The 21762-nt window shown below is 48.7% G+C and overlaps 1 protein-coding gene across 8 annotated transcripts in view; it reads left to right on the top strand.

The window, feature by feature from the left end:
- Positions 1-21762, top strand: part of LOC100120252 (serine/threonine-protein phosphatase 4 regulatory subunit 1) — a 151102-nt gene that overhangs the window by 88534 nt on the left and 40806 nt on the right. The window contains exon 4 of one of the 8 annotated variants that reach the window (XM_032595786.1): positions 8605-8681. The exons of the other annotated variants lie outside the window; for them this stretch is intronic. The gene's annotated coding sequence lies outside the window, so the exon portion shown is untranslated. The remainder of the gene's footprint in view (positions 1-8604; positions 8682-21762) is intronic. 8 annotated transcript variants of the gene reach the window in all.

Genomic DNA, 21762 nt, shown 5'->3' with positions numbered 1-21762 from the left:
CCGCGCAGATCGCACGCGACAAACGCCCGTTCGTGACGCTCGCTCGGGGCAGAGATGCGTTTATCGCGAAGGCCAGACCCCTGCGCACTTCTGTAATTAGGCCACGTTGCCGCGCGCACGGCTTATCGGAGACAGCTCTGATGCGCAAGAAGCCGCGAGTCCGAAAGGCGCACGGGGTGAGATTCGAGTTTGCCAAACGAGGATTGAATTTTTTTTCGACTTCATGCATGCTCCGCAGTCGACTGTCGACAGAAGAGCGCCTGAATATTAGAAAAACGGCGAAAAAGAAGTAGACGCGAGGCGCAACAAAAGCCACTCCGACAAAAAGTGCGAGGGATCAGACCTGTGTGTGCCTCGGGACAGGAATGTAAAAAGAGCTACTGCAATCGGAAGGTCAAGATAAAGGAGCGTGAGCGGAAAGGTTCACAGAAGGAGCGCCGTTGTAATATCTCGCGTCATGATATACACGCGGCCGAGCTAACGAGCGTGAGATGCCGATGACGAGGCTGCGTTTTCTTCTTTTTCTCATCACGCGCCTCACTTGTAAGTACACGCGTGACGATGAGCTGCGAGAGAGACGTCTCGGTTTATTATCCGCGCTGGTATTATCGATCTATATATAAACGCATCCCGCGTAATTCGGGGAATCCAACAACGTACGGTGCGGTGAATTCGGGTCAGGAGCCTACTTTGCCAAAAGCCGACTTCTTGCGGCTGCGAAGTTTTCGAAGTTGCGTCGCTCTCTCGGCTTAATCGATAGTGGTTCCGCGGCGCGATTGAGTTATAGAGGTACTTCGGCAGGTTTATTTTCACCCGTGGGAGCGAGCGGTATATATGGGGAATTCTACGGGAAAAATGCCATTTTCTGGTTGGAGAAACCGAAAAAAACAATTTTTGGGGCACACTCCCGCAACTTTTTTTTCTTATTATACATGTTTAAAACCATGCAAAACCACGTTGAAAATTGCAGGATTTTTCAGTCAAGAAATTTGTCATGATTTTTCCGCATATTCAATTGTGCGTAACTTTTGACCAAATTAAGCATTTTTAACGCATTTTTTTTAAATTGAAGCTCTTTTCCCGTACTTTCTCCCTACCATAATGCATTTTCTCTTTGTGCCCTTATGCATTAGGTACATGCCGTTGAACAATGGCTATTTTTCGATGTTGGAACGTGGTTTTGCATGGTTCTAAATATGTACAATAAGAAGGAGTGTGCCCCAACATTTGTTTTTTTCAGTTTCATATAGCTCTGTTATATACACTCTTTTATTCGGAGTTTTGGTCGCTGGTCTTCCCTCTCTCTCTCTCTCTCTCTCTCTCTCTCTCTCTCTCTCTCTCTCTCTCTCTCTCTCTCTCTCTCTCTCTCGTGAGAGTCGAGACAATTATTACCAATTCCAATATTCACGCAAGATCGATGTAACCGACCGCATTCCGGCGCGATGAAAAACGCCGGCGAATCAATCATCTCTCGCCGCGAGTGCGATTCTGCGACTCGTTATTTCTTTTGCTGCTTTTCGAACTTTAGCCTCGAACTTGGCCGCCGCGATCGGAATGTTGATACTTTCGAGCGATTTGTCAGAAAATTCATCGAGTAATTGAGAAGTCAATGCTCGGCCGCTATGGGATATATATTTATCGGCTCTCTCGTCCGCAGCTCCGATGCGTTTTCCGATCGCTTGCGAGTAAAGAGAATAGCGATCCATAAATTTTCAGCGCCGAGAAACACCGAGTGCGTGTCGCGCACAGGTGGACGCGCATCTCTAGGTATACACGCACGCAGGTATCCTCTCTCGCGGGGCAGGCGTGGCAGGTGAATGGATTTCCGAGAATCGCGTCGCCGCTTGAGATAGGATAAGGCGTGCGAGCGAGCGCTCGGCGATGCTAAAAAGACAGCGCGCGGGACAAGCGATAAAGCGATGTCTCAAAGTAGTTTAGCGGCCGCGCTGGATAAAAATCCACTCTCGATATAATCCGCTTAGCTTTTCCGTGAAAATGTTTTCGCCCTGAGTCATGAGCGCGCGCGCGCAGGCTCGTCTTTCAATGTTTTCACGCGTTTTGATTATGACCAAACGTCGTGGTGTCCTCCCCCCTGCGAAGAGCTGCCGCGGCAGCCTTGAAATTCCCCGAGAAAAAGTGTGCACTCGATCGAAAAAAGCTTCTACTCTCCGGTATCAGGATCTACTTACTCCCCCTCCCCCATATCTCTCTTTCTCTCTGGGCGAGTCGCGATCCCGCAAAATTCCACTCTCGCGCTCTCTGTCCGCGAGCAACGAGTTTTCTCCCTCCCAGCTCCGAGATAGCACAAGGCAGGCGAGATTCTTTGCGCTCCGCACGATGTCATTGAACGTCCTGTCGTTTAAGGCCCCGCGGGGTAATTGGCCGCGACATTCGCGGACGTCGTAGTAGTAATAGTAGTAGTAGAATACCCGCCGGTCTTGTTCTGCGTGTATAACTATGGGAGTGTGTGCGGCGTAGAGTCGCGGAATCGCTGCAAACGAGTTCGATTGTAATCGATATCGAGTTTCTCTCTACCGCCCCCTACTAGGTCGTTACGCGGCGAGGTCGACGCCATCTCGTGAACGCGGCAGCCATTTTGTCGAAACTATTGACGCCTCAAATCTATGTAGGCTCCGACGAGTCTGCCGACTTCCCTCGAAAATCTCTCGATTTTTGTACGTTCGCGCTTTCGGCCTTGGTTCTCAACTCGGACAGACGGATACAGGGGGAATTAGCATATTATCGAACGCCTGAGGTATTTCAATCGACTAGCGCACGCGAGAGAGAGAGAAGGATAAAAAGATGGTGACCTATCGCGTTCAGGTAGAAAAATTTCTTGAGGTTATATAAAACGCGCGCTTCGTTCATTCAGAGAAATTCCTTTGTGCGCAAGCGCGTCTGCAGGTAAGAAACGGTTTTTTTGCGCTCTCCTCGCTCACGTGTGCTGAGAGCCGCGATCGGTATACGACTTTTTTTGTCGGCGGCGGCGGTGGCGGCGGTTCGAATGCCAAATTTGTTTACTAGGACGCGGCCGGGTTTTACTATATACGGCAGGTCCAGATCGAATTTATGCCCGGGCGGACTTTGGCTTTGTGCGATTCCTATATGTATGAAATTTTTCTCGGCGTATAAGAGTTATTAACCCATTAATTTGTATAATTGCGCGTCTCATGGCATCTTGTGTCTCCTCGGAGTGTATATAAGGACGAGTTCATATACAAGGACGTTAATTATCGCGGTAACGCGGAATGCACTTAGTCCTTACGGCCGTTTTCTTCCTTCTCGGCGTATGCTCTCCTTTTACAGCGTCTACTACTCGGGAGGGGATTTTTCAGGAAAAACTTTTATCGCCGCGTACTGAGGTCAGCCGAAAGCTCCTTTTCCTCGACCGCCCGCATCATGCAGCGAGTATAAAACTGAAATATTCGCGGAGCGATAAGTCGTAGCTCTCGTCTATATATGCGTGTGTTGAACGAAGAAGAAAGCTGAATTGGAATATGACAATTTCAAAAATACCAAGTTCAATTTCAATTCCCGGAATAAGAGCAGTGACGCATATGCTGGTGCATGCTCGTGAGGCGAGCGCGCTCGGAGTCTAATTCCGCGAGTCGCTGCACATTCTGAGCGTCTGCGTGAAAAAATGGCCTGTATTGTGTGCAGTGCTCCGAGAGAGCGGGATGATTTTACTTTGCTTTGGTGATTTTTGAGAAAAGAGGATATTAGAGAGAGGTCACGTGGGATGAGAATGGCGCAGCGGCGCTTTTGCGTTCCTCAGACGATGTGCGTGTGTGTGTACGCGCGTATAGTGGGTCACCGACTGATATCCTCTCTCTCTCACACACACACACGCGTGTATACGAGAGAGAGAGAGAGAGAGAGAGAGAGAGAGAGAGAGAGAGAGACACTGGCCAACAGAAAGTTCTCCGATAAACTCTCGGCCGTGAAGATAACATGTAACTGGCTGGAATCTACTGTAAATAAAGCGCTTCCGTCGCCGTTATAACTGTCCGCCTCGCTCGATTCATTCAAAGTGTCGATCGATAGTTCCTCCGTGTTTCTTCTTTTCACGCTTCCCTCCCCGCTGGTATCATGTTTATTCTTTCCTGACGCCGACGCCGCCGCCGACGACGATGCCTTATCGGCTATGTGTGTTGCAGCTTTCTCGACTTTGACGAGAAGAGAACGCGCGAGCGTGTGTGTGTGTGTACGCCGCCGTCGTCTTCCATTCATGAAAACGCGAGAGAGGGAGACAGTCGAGGGAAATTGCGGCGGTGCGCCTCTTCTATATATGTTGATCGGGGGATACTAATATTGTGGGCACGCGAGTATCGGTGCATTGTTTTATTTTCGCTCTATTGGAATTCCGAGGATTTTCGGAAAAAGCAATTTTCGAATAAGTATCTTGTTTCAGCCACTTGGGAATAAAGCGGTGCGGAATGTTATGAACACGAGTATAACGAGTACTCGAACAACAGCGCCGCTACAATTTCGGTAATCCGAGCGCTCGCCGCATCAGCCCAAAAGCTTTTTTCTCTCCAGTTTTCGAAAGCCAATAAGTACACGCGCACTCGGTCACAAAGAATCCCATTCATAGTCGTGAGCCGTACATACATACAGGTGGTGGAAGGAGGACGGGGAGACCAGGTAGGAGAAAGGCTTTAATGAAAGATTTCCGCGCTTCTTCTTTCTCCATCGCTTTTTTCTCTATCTCTCTCGCGGTGGGAGCCTACTTTTTCCGCGGCTATCTGGGTCGCGAGAAACTACCGGAATGGGAGACACATGTGTGCATGGCCTAGGCTGGAATGGGGCTTCGTGTCAGCTGTGCACTTTTGGACTGTTTAGTTATGCGATGTATCTCGTCGTTGAGATACATTTGCGCGGCGTCGATTCGACGAGAAAATAGGTCGTAAAAGCGTTACAACATTAGCGACGGAAAAAAAACAGAAACGAGCTATAACGGTATAGTCCGCGTATAGGATAAAAAATAAGGAGTCGAAAAGCCGTGGAATTTCTCTGAATGAAGCCTCGATGATACGTAAGCTTTATGAACGAGAATGAGAAAATGAATGAAGGAATGCGGGGCGTATAGGTGTACAGTATAATACAACACGGTCACACGTATACGGATAGCGAGAGCTATATACTCTCCCGCGGAGTGAGAGGCGGACACACTATACCTTCGCGCGCATTCCACTCTAATCCCACGACGACGCGACCCACGAAAATTCTCCGTTTCACTCGAGTCGATTATACATGCCGTTTCTGAGGCTGGAAAAAGTTGAGCCAAGAGTAAGCGAAAGAGAAGGAGAGAAAAAAGCGAGCGCGAGAATGAAAAGAAAGAAGCACACAGCCAGTTCTGTGTATACTCCTACTCTCGTGACTCAATTCCGGATGAGAGTGAGAGAGAGAGAGAGAGAGAAGCGCGTCGTCATTCATTATAGTTCGTCGTTGCTGCGCTAGTGAGAGGGGCTCGTGAATGAAGCTTTTTTTTTGCGCGCTGGGACACGTGAGAGAGTCGCTCCGCCAATTATTGACCTACTCTACTTAGGCGCGCAGATTTGCATATTTTTATTTTCTCTCTCTCTGCGCCGTCGCCGTAAAGCGTTGCACAATGGGAAACAATCCGCGCGCGCGGCTAGAAAAAAACCACCCACGCACACGCTGCAGGAGATCGAGAATTTTCGTTTACGGCGCAGAGCAATACGCAACAGCAGCCGCCCACGGAGTCCGAGACTCGCGTGGGGCTCCGCCGGCAGCAGCAGCTGACTTTGGGGCTATCGCCGCCGCGGCGGCACTTCCTTATCTCCGACCGTCCATTTACCTAATTAGTCCTTCCGCGCGCTCTCCGGCCGATTGTGCCCAGCTCCGCCTGGGGAAATATAGCGGTGCTGTATGAGTGTTTATGCCGTCCTCGGGCAATAGAGAGCTAGCTGCTTTTCTCTCTCTCAAGTATATCTCTCTGTATCACGACCAGTGGCCAGTCTCCGATGCTCTCCTTCAACGTTGATTAATACGTCGAGGGCTTAGCAAACAGCTTCGGCCGCTCTCAAATTTCCAATGCGCGATGATAAACTAATGCACGAACAAATATAAGCTTCGCCGGACGAGACAGTGTCAATATTCGCGCTCGGAATGCAGGGGGGCTTCGCCCGAGAAGCGGCCAAAAAGGAGCATATCGCGCATTATAGAAAGTGAGGATGAGGCTCGAGTGAGAGAGAGATGAAGGTCGGAAGTAACGGCGGGGGGAGAGCGCGAGCGAGAGAGAGAGATAGTTTCCATAGGAATTATATGATGGGAAGGGAAGCAATTATTGGGATGATTGATGGCCCCGGGGCGCCGCCGCTGCTATGCATAAGCCGAGACTTAGTCAATATACTGTATCTCTCTCTCGCTCGCTCTTTTTATTATTCTATTTTTAGAGAATATGCCCCCGCGCTCTCTCTCTCTCTCTCTCTCTCTCGCTCTCTCTCTCTCTCTCTCTCTCTCATCTCTCTCTCTGTCTCATAGCTACGTGCTTCTCATTAGTCGCTTTATATTTTTGCGCTATGCTGTATGTGTATCGCTGATGATTTATGAGCCGCGATGCGCGGTTATTTATACCGCGCCATTGGTTTTTCCCGCAAAAAAAATGATTTCCTTGCGCAACTCGAGAGTTGTGTGTAATATTTTTCATAGGCGCGCTGCAGGTTTTTGTGAGTGGCCTCTCTCTCTCTCTCTCTCTCTCTCTCTCTCTCTCTCTCTCTCCCTTGTTTTCGAGCGCTGGACCTCTGTATACGCGCCATCCGCAGTGTTTGGCTGGAGGACATTGGCGTCTCGGTCGCGTCCGGCGGCGGCGATTTAGAAACGAGACGCGCCGAAGGAGAAGCGTATCAAGAGATGAGAGAGAGGGAATTCGCGAGGCCTCGTTGCCCAAATCGCCGTTTCCGCTTAGGGACGATTGGACGGACCGAGAGGCCGTTGCTTCGTGCGTTCCGCTCGGGAAAAATTTTCCAAATCGGTATCCCGACTTCTCGGTCTTGCTCACCGCGTCTGTTACCACTTGCGCTTCATACAGTCGATCCTTTTCTCGAAACACTCCTCGCACCTACAAAAGCTCGCTTTACGTTTCCTCACCTCAATACGCCGCAATAAGCGAAATTAATTCACAAAGGCAATAAAGCCCGGCGAGGACAGAAGCGCGAGCGCGAGAGCGTAGGCGTGTTCCGAGAAACTATACTTGCGAAAGGGCTCACTCTCCTCTCTTTCATACACACACGCACGCAAACGTCCGCGAAAAGAAATCTCCATCTCGCGCCGCTGCTGCAGCAGCCGATTCAAACGAGAGAGAGAGAGAGAGAGAGAGAGAGAGAGAGAGAGAGAGAGAGAGAGAGAGAGAGACAAGCTGTGGCGGCGTCGGCAGAAAAAGGCAGAAACAAAAACGGGGCGCCGATAAAAGAGAAGATCCGGCCGATCTTCGCGCCGTGAGTATGCGCGCGCGCGTGTGTGTAGAAAGTTGGCGATGGCCCCGAAATTTTTCGAGGAAAGACCGGGGCCAAGGCCCTACACACCGACGAGCCCAGCGGAAGGAATGAAAAGAAGAAGAAGAAGAGGTGGTGGTCGGGGGAGAAGCAGAAGTAGAAGGCGATCACCGGCGAGAGATCGCGCGCGCGCGCGCTGCTGCTGCTGCTGCTGCAGGAGGCGTAGACCGCTTGCGCGCGAGCCACGAACGTATGAAAACAAATTACGAGGCGGCGTCTGTTTGTTGTGCGCGCGCATCTTCTTTCTCTCTCTTCCTTCGCTTCTTCTTCGCTGCTGCTGCTGCAGAGGTGCACGTAAGCAGCGGCGGCGGCTGTTGCAAAGTGCCGGCTGAAGTTGCATTCCAGTGCTGAGTCTGGCCGAGTCTCGTTGCTCCTTTTGCGCAGCGAGAGCGCGCGAATTCCTCTCCGCGCGGCTTTGTCGATGATAATCGAATGATATTAAAAGCTGCCGATGCGCCGGGCCCAATTAAAGAGAGCGAGCGCCGCTGGAATTTGCATGATTTAATTGAGGGCGCGCGGAGGCGCGAGATTTCAACTCGTTTTTCTCTATTTCCTTTAGATCGCAATTAAAACGCACTGTCTGGCGCGCTTGACTTTCTGTACTTTCGATCGATCGCCGGCTGATCATTACCCGAGAGAGAGAGAGAGAGAGAGAGAGAGAGAGAGAGAGAGGGAGAGAGAGAGCTTATTTATAACCGCGAGAAGATTCGGTGCAGCGCATATATTCCTGCGACTTTACTGTCGCTCTTTATGCTCGGACGCGCTCGGGGTATAAACCAGGGGGGGCGCAGGACGCTCAGGTATTTGTTGGCTCTCTGCTCCCACAGCGGATCGTCCTCGATCGCCCGCTAACGAAATGACGAAGAAAAAGAAATTTGTTTGGCTTTCGCGGTACCTTTCCGATGACCCTCGCGTATATAACCTTCGTATACATGTCGGAGAACGCGCGTTTGTGATCGTAATACACATTTCCGAGGCATATCAGAGCGAACGGAACATCTGTTTTTATAAATAACGAATAACATGCAGCGCGAGCGATAACGCAAACGGCACGGTAATCACAACACGTTTATCTTTTTGTTCGCAGGTAAGTGAGGCAAAGAGTGTCCCAATCGATGTAGAGTCGCGCCGCGGCCTTATCACTCATTGGCGCCCCATACAATCGTGAGTACACAAACTCGAGACTTTGGACACGAAACTTGGTAATCTCAATGAACGAAAGACGTAGTGAATTCCAGCGGTTACGAAAACGCATATCCGTCCGCCGATAAACTGGCCCCTTTCTTCTAATGTGTGCGCGCACTCGAATCGATAAGCGCGTTTCATTGATGAGCTGCACGCGAGAAGCGCCTCGATATAGTGCACTCGACGAGCAAAACAACGACGACGAGATGCCGACCAATTGATTTTCCGAAGGAAAGCAAGCAGCGCTGCAGTGTATAAATTCCAGAAACTTGTTTCCACACTGAGAGAAAAATCATGGACTCGTTGCTGCTGAGTCCCCCATGGAGTATATCCTGCGCGAGCAGCTTGGAGTAATTCTTGGAGTAATTAATAAAAATCTGACATATTTTGATTTTTCCAAGTTTGCATGATTTTTAATTGAAAAACTATTAGGTTTACAGAAAATATTATAGATACCTTTTTTATCTTGCTTTGATGAAGAATTAGCCCGTATTTTTTTTTATTTCTGTAGGTCTCTAAATAAAAAAGTTGAAATTTGGACCAAATCACCGATAGAAGCAAAATTTATTGGAACTCCTCTAAACATTAGTTTATTTAATCTATACACTTGCAAATGCATTAAAAAGTTATATTTCAAATATATTCGATACAATCTCAACTTTGTGGAGGTTATACTATGCATATAATTAATACTTGAGAACTTATGAACTTTCATAACAAGGCAGACACAAGATTTCAACTAAACCATATATTCTAATTTCCTTCGAGTAAAAACATCTATCTATAACTGATATGAATAAGATATTTGTTATTAAAGTTCATTCAATTAACTTAAAGATTTTGATCAGGTCACAAACTCACTGATGAGATTTGTATCCTAGCAGTACGAGCGCCCGCAACTATTCCATGAGCCTACCCCGATAATTGCGGATGGCTCTGTGGAAATATTGCTTGGACTTGTCACAGGAAATTTTCCGTGGCGCTACTGCACTATATGCGGCAGCACCTGGAACTACTCCAGACCGCTCGCGCAGGATATACTCCATGGGGGACTCACCAGCAACGAGTCCATGATTTTTGTCTCAGTGCAGAGAGGAAAACACGCGACACTAATCCTGTAAAACTCGAAGGTAATATCTACGCGCGGCAATCAGAAAACACCAATAAAAATACCAGTCGAGTTCCGAAATTCCGGGAAAATCGAGGCCCACAACACGAGGAGGCGACCAGTCCGCTCGATTACGTAAACAGGCGCTTCGAACGAAACGCATCAATCGGAACGACGAATCGACGTGGGCCAAGCGATAAGCCGGCTCTCGTACACGGCGCGCATTATCCTGTTGGCGCCCGACGCGTTAAAAGAAGCCGCCGCCGCCGACGTCGAAAATGCGTGTAACGCGCTCGCGTATGCACCGGCGACTTATCTCCGGCTCGCGTCTACGGGCCGCTCATATATCCTCTTTCTCTTTCTCTCGAGGCAGCTATGTAGGATCTTATGTGTATACGTGTGTTCGTGTGTGTGTGTGTGTGTGTGTGTGTGTGTGTGTGTGTGTGTGTAGCGACGTGTCAGTTCGGTATTTGTGTCAAAGCAGCGCCGGCGACAAAACAACAGAGAGCGCTGCGCTCTCTGACATTGCCTCCTTTTCTATATGCATCTCGGGCGTGGGGCATGGAAGAGAGGATGAGCTTCCAGTTTATTTTTCTCTCTGGAATGAGAACGGGAGGGGAAATGAACTTTTACGTAATCGCAACACATGTGCAGTATGCTGCTGCTGCTGTTATCAGGAATTTCGGCTTTCTGTTTGTTTCGTGCACACAGCATCTTGTGTGATTCTCACATTTTTGAGGATTTTCGGAATACTCCGCGCTCTCTTCGCTGTTTGATCAAGCTGGAATCGATGGATAAATACGCCTCGCTCGCCAGGAGTGTGTTGTATACGTTTTTTCAGTCCAAAAAACGCAGCTCGAAAATCCAGAAGCTCGCGATATGGAAAGCCCAAAGAATGCAGACGAGAAAACACGGTAAAATGGGAGCAAGAACGCAAGAAAGTAAAGAGAGTAACTCCGATGATTGACGGCGGCGTTATATCACACAGGCATATGCACGCAGGCACGGAAAACCCGGTTACTTCAGGAATTCGGCTCTCGTTTGCTTGCCTCCTGCATTCCTTTACAGCTCTCCCAGCCCGTTTGTTCTCCCGGCTTTATTTGATAGCACACGCTCGACGATTTCAAAATACAGCTCGCCACACACCTGCCGCGCATTTGAATTTTCCACTGATATGTTTTCGGCCGAAAATCGTCTCACGCGCGCGTGGGAGTATACGCTCTTTAATATAGGCTAGCTCGCACGGTTGCGAAATGCGGAGCGACGATGTGTTTGCTCGCGATGGAATGCGGCGTAGGAAAAATTTTCTGTGACGACGATTTTTTTATGGCTTCTATTCTAATGTCGAACTTGCAGGCTGATGGTCAAGCTGTAGGAGAAGGCTGATGCAATAAAAATCGATTCCGCAATCGGATTTGGTTGCGCCACGGAAACTCGATGCATGCATAAACAAACTGTAGAGCAACATACGTTAGGAACTTGCGTCATTGATAAAACGTTCTAAAATTCCGAAACGAGCGTCGCTTCCCGACCTTTGAAGAAGTAAGCTCAAAAATCGTGAAAATTAGTTATAACGCAACGCAACGCCACAGGCCTTCAACCGAGAGACAGAGAGAAAAACTAATGATTGCCACAGCTCTGGCGTATAAATAATCAACGCGCGCGTGTATGTGTTGAAAAAAAAATATATATATATATTCGCTGCGAAAGGACGAGCTCGAGGCCGCGAGTAAAAACCCGACATCATCGCAGCGCTTGTATATATACTCGAAGCTCGCGGCAAACAGAGTCGGAGGAACTCTGCTCCTGAATAAACACGTATACACATTTTCCAGCGTGCATCTCATTTCGAGCTCGGCAGTTGTGTCTTTCGCAACTGTCCTGTAGCCGAGACGCGACAGTATTGCCCAACGCTTGGAGTCGCGAGAAATTGCGTCGCCCGCTTGCGTATGTAACGCCGAGTACTTATATGCTCGTATATGGGATACACGAGCACGTGACAGTCCTGGAATTTATCGAAGAGGTTATATCTATATAAATTTATAACAATTAGATTATCGGAGTCAAAGTAGCTCCAATGTGGGTGTATAACAGATGTGATAGCCGAGGCGTCAAAAAGCTCACGCCCAAGAGTGAAAATCCTCGCTCTCTCTCTCCCTCGTGTTTTTTTCTCTCCTCCTCACGCCTCCGTTTCATCTCGCCGTTTTCTCCTTCTCATCGGGCCTGTATACCCAGAAACCCTCTCCGGGCGTCTCTCGCACCTATTGTCGACCACCCGCTAGCATAATGCATCTTAAACGGCGGCGCCTCAAAGATCGACGCCTCTCTCCCCTGCAGCTCGCTTCGGAATTCTTCAATATAAATTAGATTCCCGAATGAGTATCCGGTGCTGCCGACACCCCGGAGCCTAGGCGAGGACGAAGTGCTCGTTTAGGCGAGATACTCCTGCGTGTATCGAGATGGAAGGAATTTTGCGAGTTCATGGTTTGCGTGAAAAAGTAAAAATTGATAAAACTCGTTATGTAGGAATGAAGGATAGGAATGAAGGATTGCTTGGACAGGTTTTCCATAGAGAATCGAAACACTCAGTAGTTTGTAGTTCGTATATTAAAAGAATGCTTTGTTGTTTTGGGTTTACACTGAAGCTTACATTCGTAGTTGCTCGTCGGCTGACCGACTGAATCTCCGCTCCGTCGCCTGCGTCGGGTTCTTTAAAAGACCCACGCTCTCGGTCGACGGCGCACGGTGTAAAAATAGTACATTACGGTACGTCTGACTTAGCGCCGTGTAAAACTAACCATTTAAGTCAAGAGTATCGTATAAAATTTTATATCGCAGATTGCTAAAGTCCGCAAGTCTCGCCTATTCGTGACTAAAGTAGTCCTTATTTGCACCGTGAGGTTAGCGCACGAGCGTAGCGAGTAAACACGGTGCAAAAAAGGACTACTTTAGTCACAGATAGGCGTGACTTAACAGCGGATTTTAGCTACACTGTGCTATAAAAAATTTTTTTGTATGAAAACCTAATATCGCACGATTAAGTAAACGGAATTCGATGAAATTTGATTAGAGTATAGTTTAAGTTATGTGGAAAAAGAGAAAAATATTGGGAAGGCCTACAATAGATTTCGGAGGCCCCAAAATTCAAGGAAGAAAGGCTCATTTTTCAATTCTAGCGATAAAATCTTTGCCTTTTTCAATATTTATAATATTTTTTGGAAAAAAACTATGCGACTTACAAATTTTTGTCTACTGAACTTAAATCTATCGAGAAAAGTTGTCTTAGCTTTTTCAGTTTTCAAGAGAATCCACTTAAATATGATAAATCGTGTATTTTTGGTAAAAAAAAATACACGATTTATCATATTTTAAAAAATTTTTTTTTACACCGTGCAGCGTTACTCCCTTCCTGCACCCCTGCGGGCTCAGGTTGGTTGGGTCGCTGCCGCCGTCACTCGCTCGGAGGGCTTTGGAACGCTTTGCTGGGACTCGGGGCTTTGGTTTTCCCCGTAAAGCACTTCGGCTCTGCGGGAGAGGTGAAGTGTCGCTTCGCCCGCCGCCATCTGCAACGGGAAAGCGTCGAATGGCCTCTGATCTCGAAAAACGCGGAAATGCCTTCCCACAGTTATTTCGTTCGATTTCGATGCGCTTCCAAAATTCCGGCGAAGCATCGATCGAAAAAGAATGGAAGGAGGAACGGAAAAGTGCGATAGAGAGACGAGGCTAAATGGCGAGCGACTTTCGTATGTATTTATTTATCTATGCGCGCGCGCGCGATACGCTCGAATATTGGAATACATTTCTATTCCTTTTTCCTGCCTCTCCTTCTTTTTCTTCTCGTGCGCGCGCCTTCTCTTCGCCTCGTAAAGTCTTCTGTTTTTCGGCTCGGCGAGACACTTTCCGATTTATTCCGGCCGCGAATTCCTTTCGGCTTGGAATTTCATTTGCTCCGGCTCGCTCGTCGACTGGTACGATTATTATCCGCGATTAAAGGGCTGTCCCTCGCGACATTTTTTGCGAATTTCATTTTTCTCTCTATTTCACGGGCACGAAAAATATGAGGCGGGCGAGTAATTATCTGGAATAATGCGTGAGATTCGACCAAAAATATCAGATTGAGAGAAAGAATTCGGCTCTTCGATAAATTTAATTAGCTCATCACCGAATCCACTCCTATATAATCGATTTTTCATCCGTCATCGCGCGTGCGTGCGACGCCCATTCAACTCGCCTCGTACGTTTACTACATTATCGGAGAATCATCGGAGTAGAATCCATACGAAGCTTATCCCTTATCGTTCGACGATCGTCAAAACATGACCGAGATATGTGTCCCTAGTCATTACAAAACCAAAGGCCCTCGTGTCTTCCAGTGCGTCGCCGCCGCCGTCGTCGTCGTTGAGGCGCCATCCTGGAATTTCAGGACGGGGGGAGGTGTACGAGAGCGAGAGAGAAAGGAGGAAAAATGCTCGCGTGTATAATAAGCCAATCGCCGGGCGCCGATGCGGTCTTTTTTCACTCTTGGTTTCTCAGGCGCGTCGTCTCGTTATCTGCCTCTATCTCTCACTTACTCTTTCATCTTTGATGCGCTCCTCTCTTTTTTACGCCTCGTTCTCTCTCTCTCTCTCTCTCTCTCTCTCTCTCTCTCTCTCTCTCTCTCTCTTTCTCTCTCTCGTGCGCGCGCTCGTTACTCCGCGGAGAAATTATTGCGCGCGAGGGGACGACGCCGCAGAGTGTTTTATATTACAAGCTGCCGCGTTGCAGCCGAAATTTAAGGCGCTGCGCAAGTGCTTTGACGTTGTAAAATTCATTTTGCGCTTATTATTCTTCTTTTTTTCAATTTTAACTCAGTCATGCGCCGTGTGCTTATAAAATGATTTATTGGATCGAAAAAATATCGTCGAATGGTTTAAAAGGACGAGCATCGTCGCAATTCTCCAAAGCGTTGTTGCGGGAAACCTCTAAAAGCCCGCAGAGCATCTCTCCCCGCGGCGACGTGCATCCATCCGCCGAGCTCTCTCTCTCTCTCTCTCTCTCTCTCTCTCTCTCTCTCTCTCTCTCAGCATCGCTCACCAGACTCCCGCCAGCCGCGCGCAGCGTGAATCATGAATGAAAATTCCAGTACCCTTTTTTCCTTTTAATCTCCACCACCACGAGCGCTCCATCCACTACTACTGCTTCTGCTACTACTACTACTACTACTACTACTACTACTACTACTACTACTACTACTACTACTACTACTACTATTCGCGCGCGCGCGATATCGTTCCTATCCATCGGCCGTCTCTCGCAGCGCGTAGGAAGAGATCGCGAGCGAGGGAAGGAGAACGGCTTGGCGGCGGGGAGAGAGAAGCCCACACGAGTCTGGCCGGATACTCCGACTTCCGGTCCCACACATGGCCAACATAATATCCTCCTTCTCCTCTCTCTCTCTCTCTCTCTCTCTCTCTCTCTCTCTCTCTCTCTCTCTCTCTTCCTCGGCCTCCCTCATACACATTCACCGCGCGCTCGTGTGCGCCGAGTCTGTGTACGATTCTTCTCGCAGTATATACACAGAGCTGCGCGAGCTTTCTCTTTCTTCCTCCGCGCGCGTCGTTTGCGCGTGCATTTTTCCCTTTTTCTTCATTGGGTGTGATGCAATTGAAAATTGAATCGAGAGCTGGGAGAATGCGCGGCGAGTGGGTGCCGATTATGTCCCATATAGGAATGATTTGCCGATTGACGACTTCCTCGAGACTCTGGAGTTCGATACAGGCGAGTTTCGACATCTCTGATGCTCAGGTGCGAGTGACGAAATATCGTAGGTCGTGGGCGGATGCGCTGCTCGGAAGTAAGTCACACTCGCGCGAGGTATACTCTTATCTTTCTTCCGACCGGGCTTCCGGGACTTTTTATCTAGTAATAGCGTCTGCGACCCAAGTTCCAGGAAAAAAATACTCATTCGGACCCGACAGATACTTCGCACGCAATAAATCTTCGTTAGTCCAAACTTGAAAAGTTCATTTGCCGCTGTTTCGGTCGGAAAAGTAAAATCAGATAAACGCGCAGTTCCTGCGCGTGCATCTCTCGTGTTGCCGATGCGGTGACCGTCTCCGCGAAGTCTCTTCCCTTCTCCCGTCCTCTCTGCTTCGTTTGCTCTCACGACACCGGTGTTTTCGACGGGATTAGCCTTATCGCACTTGGCTGCCCGATAAGCCGTTTCGTTTATTCGGGCTGCTTTCGCCTTTTATGCTTCTTCGAAAAGGCGCGAGTGCGTGTGAACGGATTTAAAAGCCACCTCCTTCTTCTTCTTAACTTTTCATTCCTCGGATCGTTTCGACGTGAGATGAGTGCTCGATTCGAATCAAAAAATTCCGGACATGAAATAGCATATCACCCCCAATAATCGTCTACACTCATATACTGGCGTCACACGTCTCTCTCCTCCCGTGGTTGCTCTCTTTTTAAGACATTTGCCTCTGCCTTAATCGTGAATTGTCCGGGCTTTAACAACGGTAAAAATAGACTCGCGTGGCGTCGAAGGGAACGAGGTCCAATGGCAAGAGTCGCGAGCCGATAGAGTATAGTAGCCTCGACTTCCGGTCGTCCGTTGACCTCGTGACGAGCCTCCCCGTGTCTCTCCCTGTCTTTCTCTCTTAACTCTCTTTCTCTTCTCGATGCGTGTGTCCTTCTTTTTGCACGGCATCTGCAGGCTTTGTGTTTGTTTTCGCGTTATCTCTCGGTCAATAATACAATATGTTTTTCAAATTGAGTGCCGGATTCAATGAAAATTTTTCGCGAGCTTTTTTCCTTAATCAAGCGCGTTTCCCGAGTTTTCACCAGCTGCGTGTGTGTATAAACAAATTTATCTCGGCGCAGCAGTTGCGTTTCAGTTTCCTCAGAGGCGAGCGCAACTTTATCTGCTTGCGCAACTTTAACTTCGCATCACGTGCTTATGACGAAGACGCATCACGAAATTATTACAGAAGCTTATTCCGTGCACGCACCGGCGTTATAAAATCTCCGATAGAGAGTAAGTGTACAATAAAACTGGATGCTGCATGAGCGCGTTCGATCAATCAGCTACTTCGACGCGTAGGAGCCTTATACACTGCTCGCCGCGCATTCCAGAGAAAAAAGCGGCAATTAAACAGCTCGCTCCGAAAATACATAATCGAATCAGGTCACCGCCGGCGTAGAGGAACCCCTGCGCGCGCAGAGACGATTGTCCGCGGAGCGAGCTGAAGAAGAAGAAGGAAGTATACGAGTATACACCGCATCTCGCTCGGCTTTAAAGCGCGATCCACTTTTAGACACACGCACACACAGAGGCGCAGCGGAGAGCCTCAATGAGGTTGTACGCCCACGCATCGTGGCGCCGTCTCTTCGGGAAAGGTTTAACGCTCCACCGCGAGCCGGTACTCTAAAAATTATGCGCCCGCTTTGAGGAGGGGCGGCATCGCGTTGCGCTTTTCAAATGTAAGTGCGATTTCAAGTTTCGCGCTTAGAAAAGTGAATTTTTCCCTCTTTGAAATTGCTTCGAAAAGTTCCGCATATGGACGCGTAGACTTTGCTCGGCGCGTGAACAAGTCGAAGCTCTCGAATTTTTCCGGGAAAAGTCGAGGCATAAAACATTTTGAAAAATCATATCGAACGGAACGACGCAAGTTAGAGTGAGTCGTCTAGAGGCCATCGCGTGCGTGCGTATTCCAAGTTTTCTGAAAAACGCGAAAGAAATGCTATCGCGCAAACGAGTCGGGGGCGGCTCTGTAGGCGCTTCCCACATCTCTGGTATGTGCGACTTTATATTATGAATGCGCAGGGCCGCCTCCGCACGAATATAACGCGTGCGTGCTCTCGTCAGCTCGCAGTAATCCTCTTTTAGATTGATAGCTGAGCGTACGGTTATGGCCCTTTTATTAAAGATGTTAAAAAAAGTTTGAATTTCAGAACACCGTGCAGCTACGGAAACAGGTAGAATCGTATATTTGTGTAGAAACGAGGTCCTGCGAAATGAAAGAGCAAACGCGCGGTGCTTCCTTATTTTTTTTTCTCGGAAATGAATTCCCGTATAATAACCAATCTATATGGGGTTGACCCGGAAAGCTCTAGCAGCCTTTGTGTAAAGAGTAAACCGGTGCAGTTTTCCGTGGCCGTCTCTATTAAGATTATCAGAGAACATTCGATGCTTCTGAACCGCGGCAACTCGTATGCAAATCACCGACGTGCGCGCACACGCCTGCATATTCTATATAGAGATAGGAAAATATCAACACTTTTGTGCGCGAAGTATATCGAGAATATTTTATGCATGAATTCGCGAGTTTTCGTTATCCCCGAGCTTTCTTTTGGGCAACTTTTAATCCTTCGCGATATTTATATCGTGAACCACGATAATTTCAGCCTCTGAGCTCGTAAATGCGCGGGAGTACATCATAGATGGGAAAGATAGCGCGATGCAGTGTATATAGGAGAGGTTATATCCAGGCGTATAAGGCGCCGGATGCGAGAACGACTTTTTCCGCAGCATCGGGTTTTGCAAAAGTACCGTGAAATGCACGCGTATAGAACTCGCCGGACGTAAGATCGAGTTCAGGCGCGCGTATGTGGTGCAAGGACGGCGCGGAATTCGCGTGCAGCGCGCGTGTGTATTATAATGTTACAATATATTATGGTCTCTTGCGAAGAAGTTGATTGCTATGAATATGCCTCTCGATGAATGTTTACGTCATTGTTGAACACTATATACATCCTATCCGACGCAGCTCGCGCAATATATACGCGGCTTCTAATTCACTGCAGCGCACGGAATATTAAACGCGGTAAAGCGTCCATTAATCCCCGACACCATATACGCGGCGTCGAGCGAAACATTTTCCGGGCGATTTAAAAACTCTCAACGCGTGTCCCGCGATGCATTAATATCTCGTGCTCGGCCATTCAAGTAAAACTCGACGACCGTATATTCCTCGGCCGCGGCGTGCACGCAGCTTTTAACGCAACGCCGACTTCCGTCTCTCTGTCGCTCGTGCGCGCGTGCACGTAATATGCTGGAAACGACGACGCGACGATGTGGAGCGAGACCGGCATTTTTGTGAATTTTTTTCCTGACGCGGCTCTCTTCTTCGAAGCGCGATAAAAGAGTTCTATTAAAGAGAGCGAACTGATTCACGTGCCGAATCGATCTGCGTGAAGAAAAAAAGCCTAGGGTAATCCCATAGCCTGAGTCATCAGAATCGTCACTGACGCCGAATGACGCCGAGCTATCCCTGCAAAACAGTGTACGAAAATAGAGAACCTCCGTATATTTTCCGCGTGCGTATACTTTTATGGGCGCGATTATACGGCCGCGGTTCATTATTGCGATTGCAGGCGTCGAAAGTTGAAGCCATCTTCGGCAGTCTTCTCGCGCGCGTCGTCATGCTTCTGGAAAAAACTCGCCATTTTCCCCTAAGAATGTTAAGCTCACTATATACGCTCGCACGCGTGCGTGTTCAGCTAGTCGTCCCGCAATGATAATTACGCTCACGCAACTCGGCGTGCCGGCTCTCTCTCTCTCTCTCTCTCTCTCTCTCTCTCTCTCTCTCTCTCTCTCTCTCTTTCTCTCAAGAGAGAGGCTCATTGACATTTTCCCCCCACCAGCATGACTGCGTTCGCTGCACTCCTCCTCCGCGCGCGTAAACGTCGTCTTGATGCTGCCGCCGCCGGTCCATTCACCACTCGGCGCTGCATGTGTATAGTACACACACGCGCTGTCCCGCTCCCGCTGCTGCTGTAGCAGCGCGACTATATTTGTGCATTCCAGTGCACGCCGCGCTGCAGTGTGTTTGCTTTCGAGGGACTTCTCTCTCTCTCTCTCTCTCCCCGTCGTGTTTTCTGAGTACATAACGATTCGGAATTCTCATACGCGAGAGCGAATGCGCGGCTCTCGGCCGTGTTTTTCACTTTGTTTGCTTTGAAATTTATTGGCTTTTCGAGAAAGCGCCGAGTTCGAAACAAACTCGTAATATCATTGGCGGATTACACAGCTCCGCGCAGGGGGAGAGAGAGAGAGAGAGAGAGAGAGAGAGCGCTTGCAAAAAGGGAGCAGCGAAAAGGAGGAGGGGAGAAGAGGAATTTCCTGTTGTGAGCGTCTCTCTCTCTCTCTCTCTCGTTCTCGGCTTTGGGTGCATCTGCCGCGCGGCGAGAGCGGCGGGTTTTTAACCCCTTGGCCTCTTGCTCTATCTGTCTATACTCCTTCTCCTCTCCCTCTTCTGCTTCTTCTTCTTCTTCTTCTTCTTCAGCGTCTTCTCTCGGGCTTTTTTCGGGATACCCCCTCACCGTCTCTCGAGGCTCTTTAATTCACTGACCGATCTCAATAGTTATATTCGCGAGAGCGCTCGGGACGCCGAGAGGAGATTGTTCTATAAGGAGGCGTGAAATATTCTCAATTTTTTTCTTTTCCGCGCACACACACGAGACCGGATATCGACTCTCGTCCCATGGGGCTGTGTAATAACATGCGCACGTGCTGCGGAGGAGAGGAAGAAGAAGAGCGACTCCGAGAAGCTGCGCGTATACACGCCCTAAAAAACAGCTCCGGTGGTCGCATTCTGGCAAGTGTCGCATTCCTCGGCGCCCGATATTTCAGATAACATTTTCTCTCGCTCGCTTTTCCAGCTCTCTCTCTCTCTCTCTCTCTCTCTCTCTCTCTCTCTCTCTCTCTCTCTCTCGTCTCCGCGCGTTGCGGGGCCACATGTCTGTGCTTACACATGTGCGGAGTGCGAGCCCGCAGCGTGGAAGGCCGAGGGACCGTTATGAATGCGCGCTAGGAGAGAGAGAGACAAACAAGTGCGCGCACTCGACTTTTCTATGTGGCTCGCTCGATACGCTTCTTATCGACGCTCGGATTTTCACCTATTCCCTGCGCGCGTTGATGCAACGATCGAGAGGAATTTCACTGGCTTCGTCTATTAATAGTCGAGGATACTCACTTTTGGATGATTAAACTCGAATAACTAACGCTCGATTCTGCGATGCACACACATTATTCATATTATATGAACGATGTTCCGGGAACAGCGCTTCTGCGAATGAATTTTCCCGCACAATGGCTTTCACACACTCGTCACTGTTTTCAGAAACGGAGCATCAGTCGCTGGTGACTATTTTTGAGAGAAGCGTTCGCATAAATTGACGGATGAAAATAGTCGAGCCGAGTTCTAGGAATAGTCCGTCGATGAATAATTCATAAAAAATGCACTCAGCCACGCGTTCCACGAGGTGCACTTGAAATTCGAGCAGAAAAGGACGTGCGTACTGTAATATAGAGTCGTTGTTTTTGAAAATTGTCGCGAAGCTGCGCGTAAAAAACAGTTAAGCCGAGAGGTCGAGCATCCGAGGAGGGAAGCGCGCATTCCTTCACGCCGTCTTGCCGCTTTATAAGGTTAGGTGCGCCATGCGCATTGGCGTAATTTAGCCGCGCGTCGTCGCGCGACCGGGAGATAGGATAATGCCCCTGTTATGTGATTCGCGAAAAATTTCCGGAAGATCGACGCTGATGCACATTTGTTATTGTTATGAAAATGTAGAAATGATTGTAAAATTAACACTTTCCCAAAACGAAATTTACAACAAACCAATATCGAAAACAGTAAACGATAAATAAATAAACGCCTAGAGGCGAGGCGCTTTCATCATTGCTCATAACTTACAGTCACGCTGGCTCGTCAGTCGGAGAGAGAGAAATTCCATTCGCATCAGCCACGCCACTGACCTTAATAACTCAAACGGGTGCGTTCCTCGCGTACTTCGCGAATGACGATCGACAAGGTCTGTCCCATCCGAGCCGCCGCTTGCATATCAATCGCGCGCCTCTGTACACCGTACACTTCTACTCCCACTCTATGGCTATACGTAACGTATACACTATCCGAACTTCTTTCACTCGTTCGTATAAACGAGATCCGAGCAGTGCACACTAGCGATTAC

The sequence above is a fragment of the Nasonia vitripennis genome, chromosome 1 (genome assembly GCF_009193385.2).
Source record: "Nasonia vitripennis strain AsymCx chromosome 1, Nvit_psr_1.1, whole genome shotgun sequence".
Lineage (NCBI taxonomy): Eukaryota > Metazoa > Arthropoda > Insecta > Hymenoptera > Pteromalidae > Nasonia > Nasonia vitripennis.
Note: the sequence above shows the minus strand (reverse complement) of the source record. Positions and strands in the feature narration are given on the sequence as shown.